This window comes from Manis pentadactyla, chromosome 16 (genome assembly GCF_030020395.1).
Source record: "Manis pentadactyla isolate mManPen7 chromosome 16, mManPen7.hap1, whole genome shotgun sequence".
Classification (NCBI taxonomy): Eukaryota; Metazoa; Chordata; class Mammalia; order Pholidota; family Manidae; genus Manis; species Manis pentadactyla.
Window position 1 is genome coordinate 53,500,882 of NC_080034.1, and position 24,192 is coordinate 53,525,073.

General features: G+C 44.1%; 1 long non-coding RNA gene across 1 annotated transcript; it reads left to right on the plus strand.

Moving 5' to 3' along the window:
- Nucleotides 1-1,434: 1,434 nt before the first annotated feature.
- LOC130681197 (uncharacterized) lies at nucleotides 1,435-7,620 on the plus strand. Its single transcript, XR_008994260.1, has 4 exons — nucleotides 1,435-2,326; nucleotides 2,476-2,529; nucleotides 3,427-3,542; nucleotides 4,371-7,620. It is a non-coding gene; the product is annotated as an uncharacterized LOC130681197 (long non-coding RNA).
- Nucleotides 7,621-24,192: the final 16,572 nt, after the last annotated feature.

Sequence of the window (24,192 nt, forward strand, 5' to 3'; positions counted from 1 at the left end):
ACAAAACACTTTTCAACAGTGAAGATTAAACCACCTACTAGCACTAAAATAATCACTTGCATGTGACATCTAGAAACACTTTCAGCTACCTTTGTCCTTATAGGTGTATATTTAGCAAAAATTCTGAATTCACTTGATTTAGGAAGATGCCTGTAGCTAACCAAGCTGGTGAGACAGGGACCGTGGATGTAGTCAGGGTAGGGTGAGGGCCTCGGGAGGGGGCAGGGTGGGATATTTGCAGTCAGAGCAATGTAACTACATGCAAGGAAACCCCCCTACTAAAACTCTATGTTAAACATTGAGCTCTAGAATCATTCTTCAGTGAAATCAGTTAATGTTCCCCAGGTAAAGAAGAGGAGCACATGTTTTATTATGCTAACCATTTATAATCATGTGTAAGGTTCTCTTTAGCATGCTAAAAGGCCCAGGCTTATGTGCAGTCTTTCTCCTTCAGATCTGATGAAGTGATTTTGCAAACTGGGCAACTAATTCAGCAAGTAAGCCCAGGCATAAACAACACAGTAAAAGGCAGGAAGGATTCCACCTTAAAGATAAGATTGCATTTTAATACCCAAGAAGTTAAGACGTTAGAAATTCTTAACTTACTCTTTAGCAAACAATACCTCAGCCCACCTTGGGGGCTGAGCAGGTGGCCTTGTTTCATATGCTCCCAGACCAAGATGCTGGTATCTCAGGGAGAAATCATCAGAGGAAGTTACTTGTGTTAAATTAATTCTAAATATTCAGGGACAATTTAACAAGTCCACACCCCTAAGTTTTTCATGTTCTCGAAAAATCCTCAGCTACCAATAAAACCCCCTAGACAACGCACCACTACGGACTCTCCTGTCCCCTCCTGGCATGAGCCAGGAGCTCTGCCTTTTCACTGTATCTCTAAATAAAAGCCTGTACATTGCTCTCCTACCTTGACTGTTTGTGAAGCTCATTCTTTGGCTTTGTGAACAAGAACCTTGGGAATGTGAACATGGATTAAAGCCAATGAATTACCAGCTGAGAAGTTGCTCTTGTTAATAGTAAACTTGAATTATTTTGAAGTGCAGGACAGTATAGTATACTGTTATGCAGCTAGCATGTATTAAACATGCATTGATAAAGATAAGTTATTTGACCCTCTCATTCCCTTATATAATAAACTTATAATATTGTTTCAATTAAATGAACTGTGGTAATATTTACCACCAGTTTGAAAAGCAGGATGCCCTGTAAACTGCTGTGGGGTGCAAGGAGATGGAGCACATAGATGTGATGTTAAAAATCATGGTAGTGTTAAAATTTAGGCCTTTCTTTTCTCTTGGGACTGAATCAACATTGATGATGTAACGACTGGAGTTTGAAGGCATACAGAAAATGCAGTTGCATCCTACCCTCTTGTGGTGATATGATGCATAGCTCTCTGCTCATGTGAAACCCTGACATTTATAAAGAGAAAGATGAACATACTTTGGTCCTAATACTAGTCCTTAGTTTGAGGTTTTGAGGTTTTTCCATCCTTTCTGTTCTAAACAATGCTTAGAAGTAATAATAACCTACTCCCCTGGTAGTTCCAGGGGAAAATTTTATAACCAGGTAGTGTCTAGATAGTTCAAAAGCATTAATTTTCCCCCTAGTCCAATGTTAGTGAAGAATTTTAAATTATTCACTTAAATTACAAATTTGAATCTTCTCAGTTAAAAGCTAATACCCACCACTGAAGAGATATGCCTGATTTTGGTTTCAATGTCAACCAAATTGCCTAAATATTTGCATAGACATTAATAGCCAAAGGCAGGACACCAATTTAATTCTGGGTAGAACTAGTCAGTTCCTTTAGTAACACTGCATTGTGACTAAGTCCAAGTGTTTTGTTTTCTTTTGTTTTTCAAATTAAAGCCAACTTGTGATGGTTTAGTGTAATTGTAGCTACTGATTTCCATTGTGTTTTATAATCACAAGGCAATATCTGTGTCACAGAATAGTATTGCCTTGAAACTATTTTTTTCCCAATTTTACCTTTCCCATCTTTTGTCTAAGCCTCAAGTAATGACCAGTTTTGTTTGTAGTTACAATGGAATAACTCCTAAATTAAACTGTTTCCTACTTTTTTCAGCCTTCTCAAATCCAAAAAGCACATGACTCAGCCTCCATCTAAATTGGCCCCAGGGAATGAATGCTATTTTAACAGTGAGAGGAACCTAGACTTCCCAGAGAGGAGATGCGGAGATAAACATGTAGCACAAAGGTGAAGGCTGACAAAAGGGAATCCAGATGCTGGAGCAGTGAGTGAACATACAGAAGAAACCTCAAGAAGCAGATCCAAGGGAGAGGGGTGAGTTGGCTACTTTATGCCAAGGGGTGGGATTTCTAGTATTACATATTCTTGGAAGTACTGAGACAGAATATTTATGGCACCAGAGAAGAAGAGAGAGAGAGAAAAGAATAAATCAGAATCTGACCTACATTACTTGTTTGTTTCAGTATTCATTGAATGAAAGGAAACTGCTGGAAATAAAGACAGAAATGGTGGCATTGGTAAGAAATGAGACTTAGTAGTTTTATTCATCTTTGCTTCATCTTATGTGATTACTGCTGTGTGTAGTAACGTGTTAATAGATGTATGCAAGTTTAATGTCACAGGTTTTTCTTAAATTGTGAAATACAGAAAAATTACCATCTTAGCCATTTTTAAGTGTACAGGTCAGTGGCCTTCGGTACATTCACGTTATTATGCAGCCATCACCACCATCCATCCACAGGACTCTTCTCATCTTACAGGACTGAAACTCACCTATGAAACACCAACTGCCCGTTCCACCCTGCCCAGCCCCTGGCAGCCACCCTTCTACTTTCTGTCTCTATGGTTTGACTACTCTAGGGACCTCATACAGGTGGAATCATACAGTATTTGTCCTTTTGTGGCTGCTTATTTCACTGAGCACAATGTCCTCCAGGGCATCTGTGTTGTAGTTTGTGTCATAATTTCCTTCCTTTTTTCCATTGTGTGAACATAACCACATTTTGATTATCCTGTCAATGGACACTTGGGTTGCTTCCTTCTTGTGGCCATTGTAAATAATGCTGCTGTGAACATGGGCTTCCAAATAGCTGTTAGAGACCGTTTTCTATTTTGGGGGGTATATACCCAGAAGTGCAGTATCCTAAGTTTTTTTGCATCTAACAAAATATTTGATTATCTTAATGAGAGTTTAAATCTCAGTGATTGAGAATAATAAGGAATGGAGACTTCTGTGTTTTTGAGTCATGGCATGCATTACTTCTCTATCTTGTTTTACCTGGGATCTCTGAAACCTAAAAGAGCTTCTGTGAGAGAATACTGGAATATTCCTCTTGGGAAGGACCTCTGGGACTGGCAGAGCAGAGGGAACGCATCCAAAGTGGTTTAACACTAATGAATCTCTGTTTTAAAAGCTTGCCCAGCAAGATCGTGGTGTCACCCAGACTGACAGGAAGATAGACACGGAGGTCGCTGGCCTTAAAACTATTGCTCGAGTCACACAAGCTTGACAAGATTAAATATGTAGCAGGTGAGCTTTTTTGTATCTAGGTAGTTAAAAACAGGTGAAAAATAAAGTAAATAAGATTTGCAAAACAAGTCAAAGACAAATTTGCACTTCGTTGATTCTAACATAACTTTTCTCATCCTTTAACATCTCCAAAATTAGAAAGATCTTAACAATTTCCCACCAATGGAGTATCATACTATGATTGGCATTTTTCCTTTCTTAGTGGTAACTTAAAAATTAAATACTTTATAATTGATGGAATTGATAAGGCATTATCTTTGAGCTATAGCTATTTGGAATTTTTTTTAGTGAAAGTCAAGACGGAATATTTCACAGATAGCATGAACAAGCTTTTGAGTTGTGATATTTCTGCTTCAATTGATGACCCTCCTTCTAAGGAGTTATTTTGCTTTTGCGGTTTTTGAGCCATAAGAGGGAATGAAGATTCATGTACCAAAAAAATAGTCTTTGTATTTTAACTCACATTTAACATTTTGGATTAATCGATATTTTTAAATTAAATAGAAGTGAAATTTTGCTCATAAAGTTTCCTCATAAAGGGTGTGTTCCTGTGTAGTACATATACATATATTTTATGACCACAGAATTTTTGTGATTCAAAACTTTTTTGCATATTGGACACATTTGTGCTTTGAAAATGATTTCAAGGTGTGGGGATTTTTTGATAGGCAGGTAGTTCATGGACTATGGTACATTAGTGAGCAATCTAAGGTTTTTGGGTTTTTTTCACTTTGCTATATAATTGTCTGTATGTTTTCTTAATAAAAAGATGTTCCCTCAAGTAACTTAATAAAACTAATGTCGTGTTCAATTGTTTTTTTCTTACAGGGTCTGTGTTTACATGCCTAACAGTAGCTCTGGGATTTTATCGCCTAAGGATGTAATAAACTCTCTATTTAAAGAGCTCTCTTAATTGTTTTGCCTTAAAAATACCAGGTTGTTGTGCTTTTTGTTTTTCTCATTTCAAATTTTAATGCTGATTTTGATTTAATTTACATTATTTATTTTATGCAATTTATGGACATATAACCAAGGCAAAGAAGTCAGGAATTTCATAATTGCCCCTTTCACCTCTTCTATTTAATTGACTTCATAACACTGAGTGGTTTTGGACAAAGCATTGAAGACTCCACGCAGCTGGACCAGTGAGCTTGGTCTAACCTGTGGGATATACCAGCAGTAAATATTGTATAACTCTCTTTAATTTTAAATCTTTTGTCACATGGAGAATTTGGGGTCTCCACTTAAAGGCACAATGGCTTTACTAAGTGCCAAAGAATCATCGAAACTAAACCAAGAGCAGCAATTCCTCCTCACCTAACGGCCCATCCCTGAGGGCAGCCAGTCTCTGTCTGAAGAGGATCGTGTTTAGTGTTTGGTATGTTAATGATACAGCTGTACTGTACACTGAAAGGAGTATTTTTCTTTAAATTTCTACTGTCTTAGTAAATTATTGTTACAGCTATTTTTTACGTGTCTTCCAGTAGAAAATCTTGTTGCTTAATCAAGTGTTGTAATTGTAATGGGAACTCTCTTTACCTCTTAGAGGGCTAGGCTTCTCTCTCCCTCCCTGTCACTGGTCCTTCTCCTCTGCCTCTGAACTTGAGCGCTATAATGATCCTCCACTTGTGGCATTGCCTGCCTAGAGAGTCTCGGCATGGATGCCTACTTCAGTTTGTGGGACAGCCTCTACTTCCCTGCTGGTCTTCACTTGCTTCTTATACAGGGGCCGGCACTCCATCCCTGTGTAGCAGTGTGCGGATAGTTAATGTGCACGCTTCTTAGAAATGTCTTTAATCAATACGCTCTTGCCCACTACATACTCAGATCATAGGCTTTCAAAATTAGAGAACTGTCATGCCAGGTATCATCCTAGTGTAGGTCGATTTCTTTGGTGGTTCAAGACATTCGCATACCTGCCTGCCTTCTATATCTAATACAAATTCCTAGATGCACCTGGGGTTCTTTTGGAGCAGTGCCATCTTATTTAACAACTGGCACCTGGGAGAGAGTAAGCATTTGGAATCGATGGCATTAATAGCAGCTTTTCTGCCTTTCTCCACATGGATGCATGTGCCTATCATCTGTGTGGTGGAGAAACCACATAGAGACTTCTGACCAATCTGGTGGGATAAATTACCCATCATCACGGTTCCAACCACATAAAAAGCTACCTCTTATCCTTTGGATGTCCCTTCTAAGCTTTGGCAAGTGTAAGTTGGTGCCTTTTCTTAAAACATTTGTGTAGCACAAAAAATTCTGAACTTAAAATGTATGGAAATCAAGGGCCTAGAGTGTAGCTACTCCGAACTAATACCCAAGCACAGAAAGTAGTGAATGCAATTATGTTTCAAAAAAACACTAACTTGTATAGTTTAAAAAGAGAGTGAAGTGACCTTCTGTCCTGATAAAATATTTTTTAAATAACATTGAGTGGGGTGACATTCTTTCATCTGCCAAAAGTATTCCAAATGGCATTCCTGGTGGTGACAGTGGGCTGCATCAGTCTGTACTTAATTTGGGCCATTGGTTTTGTTGAAACGTTCCTTGCAGTACAGAACAGCCTTCCTCCCCACCCACCTGGGGAACAATGAGCACTCCTCTCAGTGTTGTGGATTGCGTGCATACAGGGACATTATGAGGGCCCAGGACTGTGTTCCATTTATTTAGTTAAATGTACTGTCTTTGAAAAGCAAATGAGCCAGATATACCAGTGCACCCTTCCCCCTGCTGGCCCGGAAGTCTGAACTGTGCACAGTAAGCATGCTATATTGGGACACAGTGTGACAACTTCCTGAGCTAGTCTAGCTTAGAAGGATTCAGATCACTTTAGGAAATTGGGATCAGCCCTCAGAAGCGGGAAGATGCATGGCAAGACTTAGATGACCTGTGTCTACCACGTTGCAAAAATAACCATAGCTGCATGTTGAAAGCCCACCCCTCTAGGCACAGCTTCCTTGGGCACAGAGACCTAAAGCACAACATCAAGTGGACAGAATCTTTGCATTTCCTTTCCCTGCCCTGATCACTCTGTGAGGAGTCCTCTGCTTTCCCACTCTTCTACCCCCCACCCCACCCCATCCCTTTTCCCCTTCCCCTGCCTTTTATCCTTTTTAAAGAGCCAGAACTCTCCATTATTAAGCAAAACCTGTTTGTGTGTACAGGAAACACGAGTTCAGTTTGTGTGCTGGTCTTACTCCTCAGCTGCTTTAATAGCTTAATATCTAATAAAGCTAAATCTGAGTGTATTCATTTTTTCCCTAAAGTATGCCAAGTACTTCATTCAGTTGAGAAGTCACAAGTTCAGGAAGAAAAGCTTGACTCAAACAAGACATCTTGCTGGACTTTGTCTCTGAACACTTTAAAAACAAATCCCAAGCCACAGTGAGCGTGAGTGTGTCATGCCTGGGTCGTCTCCAGCTCAGCTCGTGCTTTTCTCTCTGCAGCCACACTTGGTGACATGATCTTCCCTCTTAGGCCTGTCTCCTTTCAGCCTCTCTGCCTGTTAGATAGCCATGTCAGCACTGGCAGGCATCACTCTACCCGCGCCTCGATACCCTATGTTGATGCTGATTTCTGAACCAATACAGTGTAAACAGTACTGCAGAACCCACAGCTCGAAAACTTTGGCTTTAACATATGTTTATCCTATTTGTTGTGGCTGTTCTGACACAAAAGCAAAAACATGTTAACCAGAAATAATTTTTTCTTTATGTAAAATGTTAGATAATATTTAACCTTTTATTGGCATTTTACTTGGGAAATATCTTTCCAGATTTACAGCTATACTCTGATTTAAACCAAATCATTTCTTAAAAATCCATTTATTAAGCAAATATTGTTATATTTTATTATATAACATAGAAGATATAACATTTTTATTGTCTAAAGTGAAATATTCTGTGACTAATATACTTTCCTATTCATTCTAATTGAATATGAAAAACTAGGACAACTTAAGCCTATGCTGCATTTCAACTGTATTCTCTCCAATTGTGTATGATAAGTCTAATACCTAAAAATCTGCATTTACATAGATAAATTTGAAAGTGATTTTTCAACTTAGAAAATAAATTTTTATTCAAAAGAATTATTTTAGCATGCTCATGTAAAATATTTTAACTACTTGTTTGAGGAGAAATGAGGTTTATACACAAGGTTTTAGAAATAACTGAGGACTACATCAGTAGATGAATGGATAAAGAAGATGTGGTACATATACACAATGGAATATTATTCAGCCATACAAAGAAAACAAATCCTACCATTTGCAACAACATGGATGGAGCTAGAGGGTATTATGCTCAGTGAAATAAGCCAGGTGGAGAAAGGCAAGTACCAAATGATTTCAATCATCTGTGGAGTATAAGAGCAAAGAAAAACTGAAGGAACAAAACAGCAGCAGAATCACAGAACCCACGAATGGACTAACAGTTACCAAAGGGAAAGGGACTGGGGAGGATGGGTGGGAAGGGAGGGATAAGGGCGGGAAAAAGAAAGGGGGCCTTACGATTAACATGTATAATGTGGAGGGGGTACGGGGCAGGCTCTACAACACAGAGAAGACAAGTAGTGATTTTACAGCATCTTACTACGCTGATGTACAGTGACTGTGAAGGGGTATGTGGGGGGGACTTGGTGAAGGGGGGAGCCTAGTAAACAATGTTCTTCATGTAATTGTAGATTAATGATACCAAAATAAAATAAAATAAATAACTGAGAACTCAGGTTGCAAGAGATAGAAATCCAGTTCAGATCAGCTTGAGCAAAAAGGAACATGCTTTTTTTTGGCTTGCATGATCAAAGCTCAGAAGGGGCAAAACTGAAATGCCATCAGAACTTACCTTTGTACCTCTTACCTCCACTTATTTGGATGGGCGTAATTCTCTCAGACCAACCCCCTGGAAGCACCCAGCTGTGCCCTGTGGCTAGTGGTTGGAGAGCTCCACTCGGGAAACGTCTGGGAGAAAGCATTCCAAACAAGGCCCTGAGCCTGGCCAGTGGAAGGGTCCTGAGGGCCGCTGTGGTTCGTTGGTGTGCACTTCTTCCTGTGGGCCTGTCGAGCACATGTCCCACCTCTGGAAACTGACTTCCATCCATCAGTCTGTCACTGTGAAATGTCTACTCAACAGGAAAGCAAAGGAACACCTTGGGAAAGCAGATAAATGGGATAAATGAACTAGAAAGATAGCCTGGAAATTAATTTTAGGTACATTTCATTTTCTCCAACCAGAAATCTTTTACTAAGGTTAGAGAGTCAAACCAGATTTGTGGGTGGGCCATAAAGTTCCTCAAAGGCCCTAAGTGATTTGCAACCAGCCTTCGTGTGCAACGTGTTAGATGTTGGTCGTCCATCCACAACTTCTCCCCTTGGTCCCACATTGACATCTGTGGTCTGCAAACAAGCTGAAAACTTTTTCTTTGTCTTGGGTCTGAATTCTTTAAAAATAAAACTGCTTTCTCTCTGGAATCCAAACCTCTGGCACCCCACAGCCGGGCCTGCTGTTCCCTGTGCTGCCGACCTTTCCAGCTTAATCCTGAAGCTTCCTCCCCAGGATCAGACTGCCGGGTGATGGCGAGGGGTCTGAGCATCAGCATCCTTAAGTAGAGCACAGTAAGCTTTTGGTTTTTGCATATTACAAATATGAAGATAATGCTTTTTAGGCCAATACTCTCAGGAATAAGAAGTTGAAATATGTGGGCATTTTACAAGGTACTAACTTCCTCTCAGTTTAATCTTTTTTTCCCTAAGTTTCTCATGATTCTGAAGCTTCAGGTCAGCTTTAACACTAAAGCCCAGGAAAGCGGCCATCATGCCTGGAGCTTAGCATGTCATTCCTGCCGTTGTCTTTTAGAGGTTTTTCGATTCCTCCTCAGCTTCCTGAGGCTCCACAACACACATTTTTCCAGGAGAAAGGAAAGAGCTGCTTAGTGGCATCCTGTTCCATAAGGCATGAAAGTCAGTGTATTTACCTAACACAGAAGCCTTTCTTACTATTTCTTACTTTTATGGTACTTGATGTTTGTGAACCTCACAGCATTGTAAGAGGCACTGTTACAGGCAGTGCCTCTATCACAGAATTGCAATCTCTGAAAAACTGGTAAGGCATTGCAGGGAAAACCCTGGGGATCAAGATTAAGTGAACCCAGGAAAACAGATTTTTCTACCATCTGCAGGAAACATGAAACTAATAGTGTCCCATACCTGATGACTTTACTTACTTGAGTATAGAAAGAGGTGATTCTCAGTGTTGGGTTGGCATCTCAGTGTTGCCTTCAACGGCCCAGTTCATCTTTCCATTCTTAGCTTGCTCTGGGGTAGCTTTCAACTTCAGCCCTGGGGTTACCCAATCACAGCATGGCTGCCACAGCTCCAGGCATCATATACTCAGAAGGCAGCTTCCAAAACAAACAAGGTACAAAACGGTTCTCAGGTTTTTCTCCTTTTAATAAAGGAGAAAGATAACAGCTGTCCTCACATATACACACACAACACAAAAGACCCCATGTCCCACAGGCCAGGTTTAGGTCACACCTACAGCAAGGCAGTTGTCAAAAGGAATGTTGATCTTTTTCAGCCCCTCTGTTAGGAGGTGAGCAAAGAAGGAGGCTGGAAGTGTTGTGGGGTTGGCATCCAACAAGTCTGGTTACAATGTTCATGAAGATAAAACACAGGCTGCATACTAAAGAGAACCATACCAAAGCTGTAAGGTACCATCCCTTACTGGCTAGAAACACTTAAGAATGTCCTTTCCCTTTAGGTCCAATAACAGGGGTAATTTTTTTCCCTGTAACAAAATATTTTTACTGGTTCACTAACTAAAACTTCAAAATTCTTGTTTTATTTTATAACTAGTTCCCAGGATCCCCACCATTGTTCCAAGTAACTTGTGCAATTGAGGAAAAATATAGTTGTTACTGAACAAAGTCACACACATACTTTGAGTATTTCAAAATCCCTCCTCTATATACAAGGTTATACACATACTTTGAGTATTTCAAAATCCCTCCTCTATATACAAGGTTATACACCCTTAGCTTTGCCGTATTCTTTTAGCCAAGCACAGCATAACCCGGGTGCCACTTTTTTCCACTCCAAAGGAGCAGGGGAACTGGCCGCAGGTACTGTGCTCCTCAACTCAGCGGTTTGTTCCTGCCCGAGTCGCCTAGGCTGTGTGGCAGAATATTATCCTACCCTCCCCCTCCTCTTTCCAGCTTCCATACCCTCTTCTGTAACTATCTTGTACAAGAACAACCCAGAGCGCATATACTTAAACTGAAATTCACATGGTTGCACAAAAAGTGTAAAAAGTAAGTCTATATTTGGTCGAATTCAAGGTTAGGGAGGAGCGACTATGGCACAGTCAGTGGCCCTCAGGCTTGTTTGGGGGGCGGTGGACATCACGTTCTCTCCTGAACAATAGGTTCTTTGTGGGGTGTTGCAAATTACTGATCAATCCAGGTCCTTCCTGTGACCCCAGATGAGTGTCCCTGCAGAAAGCCTGCCCATGATAGGCATATGCGACTAGACCACAAAGTCGGGTGTTCGTGAAACAAAAAAGCCATTGAACCACGCACCGTCAGTTCTGAGGTTTCGCCAGTCATATTTCAGGGGCTGCCTCTCTGTGGTTATGAGCTCCAGTGAGCACTAGCAGACAAAGCAGTAGCAGGTCCCCAAAGGGAGACGTTTAAGATGGAGGAAAGCCTATTAACTTCTTCCTGCCAATTAACAAAACCATGATTATTTTGTTTTAGCAGCTGAGTGTCCTGGTCTGGTTGCCAAACACCAGTTTTGACAGGCAGATCATTTCACAACCACTAATATGGTGAGTCAGGAGCCCTGGGTTTGGCACCCAGCCTGGCCACTTATTAGGCTCTTGGGAAAGCCATTTAACTTCCCAAGTCTGAGTTCCCACATTTCTAAAATAAAGCTAATAATGATCATGAGGATAATTATAGAACATTTGCTTACTGTATTCCAGACACTGTTCTAAAGGCTTTACACGTGCACTTAAGCTTTATGACTTTCCCATTAAGTAAGCACTAGGACAATCTCTTCGCAGATGAGGAAATCAAAGCAGAGAGTTGAAGTAACTTGCCCAGGAGCGCCTAGCTAATAAGAGGCGACCCCAGATTCAAACCCAAGCATTTTGACTTAAAGGAATAGAGACCTTACCCAACTGATAGCATGTGGTAAGGCTCAAATGAGGTCCAAAGTGTGAAAATATTTTGTAAATTTTAAAACCACGCATTCACTAAAAGTATAAAGTAGTCCTTATGCTGGACCTCTTACTCTAATAAGAAATATTACACCAATAGCCAAGCAAGTACATTTCCCTAAGTTGCTCCCTAGCAACCACCCAGAGTGCCAAGACACATGAATTTATTGAGAAAGATGGGCTATCCCAGCACAAAACCATAATCCTTTGAAAAGCTAGTGTTAACAGCCCACCAGTCCTTATATAAATTCCAGGCTGATTGTGAATGATCATAATTTTTTGGAAGTCTTCATACAAAGGAATTCATGTTCGTATGGGGGCCACTGTCTGAGCCTTATATTTATCCAAAGTTTAGACTTTAAATAATTCCTTATCATTCAGTTAAGAAGATTTCATTCATAATCAAGTCAGCCATCTCTAGCACTACATGTGAAAAGAAAACAAGTTTTAGCTTCTTCTCAAAAGCTGGGCTTCTAGAAAGCTGGGTTACCCAAAAGGATTTGGGAACCAGGCCCTTGGGAACATTCACATCTCACGAAACTTCCATTTTGTTTGTACAAAACCCTGCCTGCCTGCTCCCAGCCTTCCATGGAAACCGTGTGTCTCCCACTCTTCCCCAGCAAAGCAGGACCTCAGAACTCAAAGAGGTGGGAAGAGAAATGGGCACACTTGACAGGAACACCATGCTTTTCACCCCCACCTCTGTATTTTTTTAAAAAGTATATAAATTGTGTGTATACACACACACACACACACACACACTCCTGCACCAGAATAGGCAACTCCAAGGGAAGGGACAGAAAGTAGACTGAAGTTGCCTTGGGCTGGGGACCAGGTGGTGGTAATAGAGAATGAGTGTTATCCTATGAGTTTCTGTTGGGGTGAGGAAGAAGTTCTAAAGATTGACCATGGTGATGGCCGCACAACTCTGAATATGCTGAGAACCACTGGCACACTTTAAATGGGTAAACTGTATGTTAACTCCATCTCCATAAGGCTGTTGTTTAAAAGCATGTCCACTCCACTTGCTTTTAGATGGGCAACCGTGCGGCTGGCTGCGCGGATGGCGCCCCTGGCGCCCTGCATGGAGGCCCCTGTGCGGTCTGCGGGCCCAGCTCCACCTCCAGCCACATCCAGGTAGCAGTGCAACTCCTAACTAGTCTCCCGAGGTGATTCTCTGGTTATGTTAAATCCTAGATTACCCTTTACTGGCGCTCACTGATAACTAAATGAAATTACCCAGTTATCATCCCTGTATTTAAAATGCGTTAGAAGGGGCTGAGCCTCCTCCTGGTCAGTGCGGGGAAAGAGACTGGACTTGTCCGTTTAACGCGTTTGTCTCCCCGTCGGCAGTAGACGCCCCTGCGGCAGGGTCAAGTCTTGCTCATCTCACCCCCAGTGGCCGGCATCGAGCTTGAGGAAGCCCAGTGGGTGCGGAGGCCGCACATCACACCAGCCGAGGCCTCTTCTAGGGAGGAGTCTGTGTGCAGCTGTAACAGGCAGCAGGGCCCAGAGGGTGGCCGAGGAGCCCAGAGCGCCCCACTCCACAGAACAGCCCTCTGACAGGACCTCAGTGTGCCCCAAACTCTCAACTGATGCCACCTTAGCTAATCTAAGTAAGTCTCAGAATGTGCCTAAGAATCCCCCACCGGTGAACCAGTATCCTCAGCACTGCCGGCGTGGTCCCAGGCCCAGCAGGTGGCTGCCTGCGGGAGGTCACGAGCAGGAGGGTGTGGGGTGGGGGGAAGGCCTAAACTGAAAATCAGGAGGCTGCAGCCCGGTGGTCTGGGCACCACGGGGTGTCTGTGAGCTTTACTTTCCTTGTCTATACAATACGGAGGGCGAGCCAGGTGATTTGATTGTCCTTCCCACACCTACGACTCTGCTTCTAAAGCACCCTGTCTTGGAACTCAGGGCAAGCAGGGCCCCCAGTACTTGGGATTCATAGAATGGTCAAAGTCAAGCATTTAAGGAGGAAACTTTCCATTACAGAATGCCTGTTGCCTTAAAAGTAGCACAGGATAGCAAAGCAGGCAGCCCCTTCCTTAAATCCAACTCATTCTCATTTACTGTCAGCACTGCCCTGAATCTCCATCATTCTTTTGTCAAACTTACCTCCTCCAGGGCACTGTCTGGATCAACCCCATCCTCCGTGTGTTCCTCCCTGGTAGCACGCATGGCCTCCAGAGCTATGCTGCTTCCGTTTGCATCCGGTGTGACCTTGGGCAAATGACCTAACCTCTCAGGGCCTCAGTTTCCTTATCAGTGAAGTAGGGATAATAACATACCTACACCATCGGTTCATTATGAGGATTCAATTCGTGTATATATGTAATAATTTTGTAAGTGTTAGCACATCTTATTATCTTGAGTATGTGATTTTCTACATGTTTTATGGTTGTTTCCAAACATCATTGCAAGGAAGGCCCCTAACGGGTATCCTTTCCCAGAGCTGAAATAATGCCACGCATATGGCAGAGTCTTCAATAAATGCTTGCCTTTTTTTTCCCAGAGCAATCTGTTTCAGATTAGGAGAAATTCCTTTATTGGACTGTTTATCAAGGATGATCTGCCCTTATTTCAAACTCTGGATGATTGTTGGAGAAAAGAGCTGTCTGCCTTCCTGTTTGCCTTGTTCTCTAAAACCTGTTTCATGTTTTCCCTGAAAATGTCCTTTAGCCACAGCCACCCTGGTACCTTGGGACTGCTCTGTTTCGGCTTCAGATTACAGGTTAAAATTAGCCACCCCCTCTGTGAAGGGGGTACCAGGAGAGGCAGGACTGTGGTGGTAGTGGATGAAGCAGACCCACAACAGAGACGGCGGTGTGGTGGAGCAGAGGCCAGAAACCCCACAGAAGTTGGTGTCCACTGAGGGGTCACAGAGTCCAGGGAGGCCAAGGTTATACAAATCCTGAATTCATGCCATGGCATAAGTCTCTTGTGCAAGATCTGCTGCTGCTCTACTTTAGCTGCATTGACAACTGGAATCTTCCAGACTGTTCCTTTTGTGATTATAAACTGTCTTCGACATACAAACTGTATGCTGTAGAAGGATGCTGTTTATAGAAGAAGTTGGAACAATCAACATGTTCCTCAAAGGAATACTTTCTTTATACTCTTCCAGGGTCATTCTTACAAAACAGCTTAGTATGTCAATCTGTTCTGGGGGCAAGGAGAGAAGAAAGGACACCATTCAATTTAATGCCATGAAGAAATACCAGTGCCTAGGCCATCCCTGAACAGAATTCAGCAGGCATTACCTGTCTTTCATGCATCCTCCCTCCTCTCCCTGGACTTTCTCATTTCAGGGCATCCCTTCTGTGAATGCCCAGGGCTGTCATGTATTCTTAGTACCCTGACCCACCAAAAAAATACACAAAACATGCTACTCTCAGGAAAAGAGCAAATCCTACCCTTTCATGGCTTCATTGACAGGGCTAGCTTTGGAGACATGGCTTCAAATCCTAGCTCTTCTGCTTCCTAGTCATCTGGACCACTGCATGCTACCGAACCTCTCCTGTGTAAAATGCAAGATATAAGGCAATGTGCTTTCAGCTGCAAGTAGTGGAAAGCCAACGCACATGGGTTTGACCAATAAGGAAATTGGCCCATAAATTGAAAGTCCTGACGTGCAACACTGAACCCTGGTGTCAGAGGCCCTTTATGCACCTCTGCCTTCCACCTCCATTGTCAACTGCTTCTTAAGCTTGGCTCCTTTCACAGACTGGCCACCAGCAGAAAGATGGGGCCCCTGCTGACCAGCAAGTAATGCCTGACACCAAGGGGCTGTTGTGTGCTGATTGGCTTTGGTCTGGGATCCTAAACCAATTGCTAGCAACATAGGGACAGGATACCATTATTAGTAAATAGACCAGTGGTTCTCAGACTTGAGCATGCATCGGAATTACATAAAAGGATTTAGTAACAGGGCCTCAGTGCCAGAGTTTCTGATGCAGTGTGTCCAAAGAAGAGCCTCAGAATTTGCCTTTCTAACAAGCTCTGTAGTGATACAGATGCTGCTGGACCACACAGAGAACTACTAGCATAGTCAGATCAGGAGGACCCCTAAGTGGCCCATAAACCTAGTGTGAGATGGCTGGGATGGCTGAGGGCCAGCCAGCAAGGCATCTCTTTCTCCACTCAGCCACTCTCCATTGCTTGCCTGGGCTTCCTTACAACGTGGTGGTTTCAGGAGAACTGGATTTCCTATGTGCCAACTGATTCCCCAGAATGACTGCTCCAAGACACCAAGGCAGAAGCTGTAAGGTTTCTCATACAGTGACACTTCTGCCCCATTCTCCTGGTGACATGTGAGTCACAGGGCATCCCTGTTAAAGGGAAGGGCAGCATACAAGAGCATGAATATGCAGGGGCAAGGGTCATTGAAGGGCCACCCTGGGGACCAGCTACCACAGGGATTAAAGGAGATCATTCATAAAATCCTGACTCTGAATGTAAGCACTGACCATAAGTAAGGGCTCAGGAAATGAGCATTATTATCATTGCAGTTCTTTTCAGGGGACTTTGTTTCTGTTATTGAGGAACTTAAGGCTTTCTCAACTACTAAAGAATTTTCAGATACTAGCCAGCAGATGAAGCAGTATTTTCTTGGAGTGTTTCTTTCCAGTAGTCCCAACACCATGCATACAAGCAGCTATTACCTTAACCAGGAGCAAGAACTGCTCTCCCAAATGCATCTGCTACATGGTGGAAATGCTCGTTTTCTGTTGGCTTCCACCTGGTTCCTGTATTAGAACCATGTGTTTTGGTGAGAGGTTTTTACCCAGGCTTCCACAGATTGACTGATTTTACTAAAAACTGATTTTATTGTTTACTAAAAATAAAAAAGTAAACAGCTTTTATTCTGAATCATGACTTAAGTAAAGCTAGTCCTCTGCTGTTCTGGCTTACACTTCCGTTATGGGAAATCTCTAGAACAATAGCTTCTCAAGTGACTCCGCATCACTCCCATGCAGCCGCCTCTACTCCGTAGACAAACACAGCTTCCCAGTTTGAGCAGCACTAGGCGTCCCTGAGCTCCAGAATGCTCTCGCAGACAGCATGGTGTTCCTTATTTTTGCCAAACATGAACGCATATATCTCAGTTTTTTTTCTTTTCCTTTATTGTGTGAGAGTGAGTTCGGCTTTATTCAACAGCATTACCCAGAGAAACTTGAGGGGTTTTCCGATTCTGCACGTGTTTGGGGTGGGAGAGGAGCAGGTGCAATCGATAAGAATCTTCTGGTTCAGAGGGAAGAGGCCTGGGGATCTAGAGTATGTTGTCTGTCACCTACTGTGCCCAAGCAGCCCGGCCAAGCTCTGACATTGTTGAGACTCAAGCTTCAACACGAAGGTTGCACACAGGCAAGCTACCAGGATTTGTTCTGTAGTCTGAGGAGGTTGGGGTGTTTGCACCAGGCTATTTCTGTATAACAAGCTGACCAGAACCATCTGAGAATCCACTAGCCACTGGGGTTTACTATGACATACCTTCCAGTCACTCCATTGTATCATTTCTCCTGTTTTATCCTTGAGAGAATGACCGTGTGTGAATGTGGGTCTGTGTGACTGTGGGCAGTGTGTGGCCCAAAGTCCCATTACCAAGGAGAGTTAAATGAACCATGTTAGCCAAACACACAAAAATGCAGTTCCAGAGTCAAAGCTCGTCTTCTACGCATCGACCCCGTCTGTGGGGACACACAAAACTTGGCGGTAGCTGCCTCTGGAGAAGGGAAGTGGGTCCGTGTGCTGAGGGAGACTCCCTCTTCCCCACGTGCTGTTTTAGTTTTGTCGCTGTTTTTCTACCATAAGCATGGAATACTTTTTAAAAATGAAAACTAGAGCTTAAATGCCAAGGCTTCCCTTGGAAAACCTTTGATGACTCAAATATCCCCTTGAGACCTGCCCTCAGCTCCCCAGGAGGAAACTGGGACAATCTGAACAGCCAGGGGCTGCCATGGGGAAGTTCATTGCCTGTCCCCTTGGGCACATACTTCATGTCCTCAAGGACGCGCTCTTCACCCCTATCCACCGCCATGGGGGAAGCATGTTCAGAGCAGATACTATGTCTGTCACATTCAGAATCAATGATGACTTGAAGCCATTCATCCTGGCAGTATGGCAGAGAAAATGCAGCTGGTGGGGAACGGACAGCCTGCCAATTGCAGGGAGCTAGACCCGTACAGCACATGATGCCTGAATTGCCTGCCACGCCAGCACAAAACAGCTCATCCAGTTTGGACAGGGAAGCACCATACTTGGTCATGTAGAAGAATATCAAACACTTTCGTAACGTGTCTCCACATGTTTGCATTCTCCAGGAGATGATGGCTCAGGCTTCGGAAATCGCCTTATTGCATATTTCTTATATTCTCTTTGCTGAGCTGGTGACCCACTTCCAAACCCAGAGAACAAATTACAAATGAACAGCCCAATGACCTTTCTTTTTCCATTTTTACTACACTGGGAGTCCATTAAAATAATGAGTGTCAACACAGCACCTCTCTTTGCCACTATACATGCAATGTGGACTAACTGGATTGAACTAGACAGAGTTCTATTCATTGGGAATTGTTAGCCAGCTCAAAAGGGAGGAAAACAGAATAAAAAAGAAAAGCATTGCCCATCACAAAAATAACTTGAGAATTGTGCAATCTGCCAACCTTGGCCATTTGTGTTGAACTTGCTTTCATCCCACAGTTAAATACACCACACCCTATGGCTAAAGCAATTACTGCCTTCCTTTTGAGCAGCAAAGTAATGGGAACTAGAGAAGCTCCTGTGGATTTGGCAAGGGTTAGTATAACAGTTTCCATTAAATCTGGGAGAGGCAAGGATGGGACTACTTATGCTTTAGTGCTTCCTGTTCAGCTCCCTTTCAGAGATGAAGCCATGTGTTCCCGTGCAGGGGTTAATGCCTGGACCTAGTACCCTTGGCCAACAACATAATTTTGCTGCATACATTATTGTTGTTTTGTTCCAGTACGGTTGAAATTATCATGGGAATTCCTGTAATGCTGAATGTTTTCCCGTGGGAAATATTTTATTTTGCATGTAGAGCTACCCAGTCTCAAAGTTTCCTCCTGAGGACATTGTGCTGCTCCATGGAACACAGTGGAGCAGATGTTTCAGAGGATTTCAGTATAATCAGGAGAAACTTGCTGACTGCCAGCCATGTGCCAGACACTTTTGTATGTCTTCGTGTGTTGTAGACAGCCGCTCTGCAGGTTGGCTGTCACTGACTGTGCTTTCAAAGGGAGGAAGCTGTAGCACAGGGAAGTGAGCAACTTGCACAAGGGTGCCCCACTGTGAGTGACAGAGCGGGGGGTGCACACCCAGGCCCTGCCGGCCCAAATGCACACTTCCTTCCCTGCAGCATGAAGCTGCCTTTTGATGCTCTCTTTGATGCCGAAGGTTAAGGTGAGGCTCACAGTTTGGACATGGCTTTCAGGGAAGCTAAGCAGACCTTGGTGGGACTGATTGATGAGATTGATGAGAATGGGGACTTGGACTGTAAGGGACGTTCCAGCAATCAACAATACAAGGGCATTTGGAGAGTGAGAGGTGGGATTCCTGCTAATCTAGCAGCAGATGGACAGGCACTGGCCTCGAGGGCAGGGTGGCAATCTCTAGAAAGTCTGAGGGGAAGATAATAAGGCAACAATGAGTGGTGGAGGAGATCATGGGAACCCTGAAGGCAGTGACTCAGAATCAAAGGGATCAACAGGGTCAAGGTGGGAACCCAGAAGGCAGGACTTTTTGTCACAGATGGTATGACACTGGCCAATGACTAGCATCAGGTCAGAGCAAGACGAGCACCAGCCTGACTTGGTGGTGAGATTCTACTATGTGGCAGGTGCTATTCTAGTTGCCATGGAAATAGCAGTGAACGAAATAGGTCAAGTCCCTGCCCTTATGGAGCTACAGTACAATGAGAGAAATAAACAAGGAAATATACACCAAATGATGATAAATAGTATCAAAAACAATTCCTCTTTGTAAGGGGATACTAATACTGGTGACGGTAGTGCCTGCTATTTTCCATGTGGTAGGCAGGGAGGGCCTCTCTCCACAGGCTATTTGAGCAGAAACTTGAAGGAAGTGGGGAGTGAGCTGTGCCCCTGTCTGGGAGGAGAGCTTTGCAGGCAGGAGGAGCAGGAACGGCAAAGCCCTGAGGACGAGGGTGCCTGGAGTGTCAGGAACAGCCAAGGAGTCATTTTCCGAGTCAGTTCCTGGAGGCGGCCTCTGAGAGGGTGATTAACAGGGCGTTTATTAGGGAATTCTCTGGGGCTCAGCCTGGGGGAGGGGAGGGTGGGAGGGCAGGGACACTGGGCAGGAGAAGGAAACGAGCTGTAACACGGTCCCAACGAAAGCCTCGGACAAGCCCACAGCGAGTTCTGAGGATGGGATGACCCCTCCAAGCCAGCCCACACTGGACAGAGAGGGCTGGGCCCTTGCATCCCTGTCATTCAGCAGGGGCTGTCACGGGGATTGTTGGGGGTGTTGGGGCGGCAGCTCCTAGCAGGAAGTCCTCCTTTGTGAAGGGTGCACCTCCCGCCAACCAGGGCATGCTGGTGTGACTGGGGCAGAGGGCAACGAAGCAGGGGCAGAAAATGAGCTCAGAGAGGCATCCGGGCACCAGATCGTGCAGGCCCTCCTAGGCCTCGATAAGGACTTGGGCTTTTGTTCCACATGGAATGATGGGGAGCCATTCAGCATTTCCAAAAAGCAATGTTAATGTCTAATTTATGTTTCAACCTGATCCCTCTGGCATTTAAGTGGACTAGACTGTAGATGAACAAGAAGGGCAAGTAGGAAGACATATGAGTTTGTGTAAGAATAGAAATAGGTTAGCATAAGAGTAGCCATCTTAAGGGCCTAATAGCCATTTCCTGAGTGTGTGTGAACTGGAACTGGGTAAGGCTGAGAAAAACAAGATGATCAATCATGAACACTGGACTAAGGCAGCGGTGACCCTTGGTCAGCTAACCTTGGTCAGTTAATCCTACATACCAAGCTTATCGTGCGGAACCGCCCTGACAATTGAGGAATGGTCTTATCTTGCTCTTGCCTAACCCCAGGATGTATGTCTTGCAAGAATAATGTATAGCTGTGGAAAATTACTATGAGTTAAGTGCTTTGAAAATGCTATATAAACCCTTTGCTCTGAGCGCTCGGGGTCCTTGTTGAAACCCGTTGTGTCGGGCAGACACTTGGACCCCAGCTAGCTGGAATAACAATAAACCTCTTGCTTGTTGCATCGATCTGCCGTGGCCTTCGTCTCCTCACTGCGGGGAAGCGCAGCCCGGAATAAGGCCATTGGGTCTTACATTTGAAGTTGGGAGAAGTCCCAACTGAAAAATGAATTCGATAGTTTCTTGATATGTCTAAGGCCACGTGAGCAAAGCTACCACCTAGTGAGGGAGTGCAGAGGAAGAGAGGAGTCTGAGGGGCAAGTCCCAGAATATCCCGGGGTCTGGGGACTGTTGACATGCGGGGGACAAAGAGAGACAAGTGAGGCCGGAAGTGAAACATGACAGCGTGATGGTCCCGAGGCCGAGTAACAGTGGCTTTCACAGCAGAGAGTGTGACCATTACTGAGAGGCTGAGATGAGGACTGAGCAGTGCCCACCAGGCTCAGCCAGTGACCTTGACAAGGGCAATTTTGGAGGAGTGCTGAGGGGCAAGCCCGGTGAATGCAGGAGAGGGACTGGAGACAATGGGCACAGACAACTTTCTGAAGAGTTTGGTGGAAAGAGGAGCAAAAAATGAGGCAATAGCTGGAATGGGCTTGGGATCAAGAGAAGACTGGGGAGCCTAGGGTCCTCAGGGGACAGCTCCAGCCCCAGGGTCTGGCTGGGTGTGATCTGTGGGCAGGCACAGAGGGGGCCCCCCGCTGCGGGTGACAGCTTACAGGGGGAGGGAGGGAGAAAAGAGCATGACAGATGTACCTGTCTATGCAATAAACATCTTCCCACAGAGGCTGAGAAGCTGGATGTAAACTGAATTTTTTTGAAAAGTTGATCTTGTTTCAACTACACTGGGGAAATTATTTCAATGAAACAAAAGGTGTTTAATGTGAAAAATCCATTCCAAGTATAACTGTGTATGAGAATGTTAATGTGTCCATTTTTCTGAAGGTTGGGTACACCTATAATTTTGGTTCTCTGCTACACCTGGTATGAAACTAAATATAATTATATAGTTTTTTTTTTCAGAAGGTCTTCGCTCACCATCGGCAGAGACAGCATTCCTGAACGCTCCGTGCAGACTAACACAAGCACCTGGGCCACAACATCTCCAGCCCTCTTACCTGCTTCATTGTTCTCCGTAGCATCTGCTGACATCTTCACACATTCGTTTATTGGCAGACCCAGGGCTTGGCAAGTCAGAGGTGCTTGACAGAAATCCGTTCGGTGAAGGAGCGGGATGGAGCCCTTCAGCAGCACCCTTCCGGAAGGGATGCTCACCTACTTGCCAGTCATGCTGTGGACGTTTTAAGGAAGCTCTTCACTCTCCTGACCAAATAGTGACTACCCAAGGTTTCCCTGCAGACAGTATTCCAAATAATCATTGAGAAGCACTTTGCCTTGTGAAGAGTGGCCCCCAAAGCTTCTTGTTGCTCCAGGGAGACCTCCTGTGTAGGATTTGGGGTGCCCTGTTTTGATGAGGTTCTGACTAAGGCCTGAGGAGAGAATGAACACATGGGAAGAATCCACAAGGTCCTGCATCATTTACTATTTCAAACATTCAATGAGAAATGGGAAGAATGAGAGCGAGAGGAAAGTGGGGGTCTGGGTGGTCACCTTCTGAGGCTCCCATAAAAGCTCTTTGCTTTCCCTCGACATGATCAGGATGAGACCCAGGCCGTATGCCTTCCTTAGAAGGCCATCCTCCAGACACAAAGCTGGGCCACATCTTTCCTAGGCCTGCCGAATTCTGTCATGTTTTCCTTCTGCAAGAGACACTTCAGACCCCATCACCCAGATCTCCTTGGCTTTGATGGGGACCCTGAGGCTGCTTCCTGCAATGCCAGGGACCTCAGACTGCCTTCACCCACCAAGGCCACAAGCCACTACTTGTTTCCACTTTAGGAGTAGAGGCCTCAGCTGCCACCAAGCCATCCTTTGTTTACACCTTGAGAGCAGTGCCACATGCAGGTATGAAACATTGCTGTTAATGAGGAATTAAGAAGACTCACTCTTGCCTCTGTGGCAGACGTCACTGTTATCTTACACTGGCAAACGTCAGAAGTCTTCTTCCTGAAGGCCGTCAACACAGCACCATTTAGTCAGCATTGGGTGGTTTTCTGAGTGAGTGTTCAGTCAGCTTTGAGTCTAGTCTGAGGACACAAACTGTCTTTATCCATTGTTATACACTCAGCACATAAGCAGGGCTCCAGGCACAAAGAGACCTGATAAGGATTTGTTGAATGATTAGATAGGTGGGTAAATGAAATTTTATGAATGATCCTTGGTGATAGATAGGGCTGCAACCTACCACCGAAGTAACTGTAGGGAATTTAGAGAACTTCTCCAGGCCTCAGTGTCCCTGCATGTACATGAAGGTGGGAGCAATACTCACAGCAAGGTTGTTTTCAGAGATTAAATGAGATGGACCACATGGCACATAACACACTGGGACGGGGTCCAGCACGTGGCGAAAGCTCAGTACAGTATCCTTATTACACAACCGTTTCACTTTCAACCCTACTCTCCTCATAAGACCTGAAACTCATCATATTCATGAACTGACAGCTACTATTCAGGAGGTACTCCTGTCTTTTCTCTGTCTTCTGTGATGTAAAATGGGATTTAGCTGAAACAGTTTTTCAGTAATACTTTCTTGTTGAAAATGATTCCTTGCTTATAAGTGATTGCCACCTAATCAACAAAGTTCTGATAAACAAATTCACATAGTGTGTTAATGACTGTTGATAGCATTTGCACTTTAAGAAGTAGTGTTCATAGTGGCATTTGAGGCAGGTAAGAGTGAACTACGGGGTAAATATTTTTCTAAGGCATTATTGTTTAAAATGTCATCCTTGGACCAGCAGCACTGAGATCCCTAGGGGCTTGTAAAATACAGACGCTCAGGCCAGCACCCCAGACCTACTGAATCTGAATCTCTGGTTTAACAAGGGCCCCAGGAAAGGCATATGCCCTGTAGCGTTTGAGAAGCGCTGGTCTAGGTGGGGAGCCATGACACTGAAATGCTCTATTCCATCTCTATGGAAAACATCCTCTATTAGAAACTGGACGGGACAGACGGATGTAGCAAGACTCCTACTGAGAAGTGTCCATTTCCCACCAGTTTCTGTTGCTCCACCTCCCTACCTGTTTAAAATCCACTTGTTGTCATTACCAAGGCCCTCCTCCCACACTTACACACACCTTGTCTGACTGCTACACATAAATATACTACCAGTGCTG